Source organism: Penaeus monodon, chromosome 30 (genome assembly GCF_015228065.2).
Source record: "Penaeus monodon isolate SGIC_2016 chromosome 30, NSTDA_Pmon_1, whole genome shotgun sequence".
In the NCBI taxonomy this organism is placed as follows: domain Eukaryota; kingdom Metazoa; phylum Arthropoda; class Malacostraca; order Decapoda; family Penaeidae; genus Penaeus; species Penaeus monodon.
Window position 1 is genome coordinate 20,719,537 of NC_051415.1, and position 239 is coordinate 20,719,775.

Below are 239 nucleotides of genomic sequence, written 5' to 3' on the forward strand. Positions count from 1 at the left end.
TCAGAGGAGGGAGGAGGAGGAGGGGGAGGGTTACCGCGTCGGCTTTTAACCCCCACCCCATCCTCACTCCCTCCACCTCAGTGTGTTTGTTTGTTTGCGATTTCTGTGTCACTCTTTCACCCTTGCTGTTAAATGATGTGTTTGTGATACTGAGCAATTTTGCGAAAGTTCTAACAGTAGATTGTTTTGCAGTGTATGTTGGATGATAAATAAGTTATTGAACAAAAACAGCATTACTG

At 44.4% G+C, this 239-nt stretch overlaps 1 protein-coding gene across 1 annotated transcript in view; it reads left to right on the forward strand.

The window, feature by feature from the left end:
• LOC119592377 (ice-structuring protein 4-like) overlaps positions 1 to 239 on the forward strand; it is a 13,934-nt gene that overhangs the window by 12,914 nt on the left and 781 nt on the right. The gene's annotated exons all lie outside the window — the stretch shown is intronic.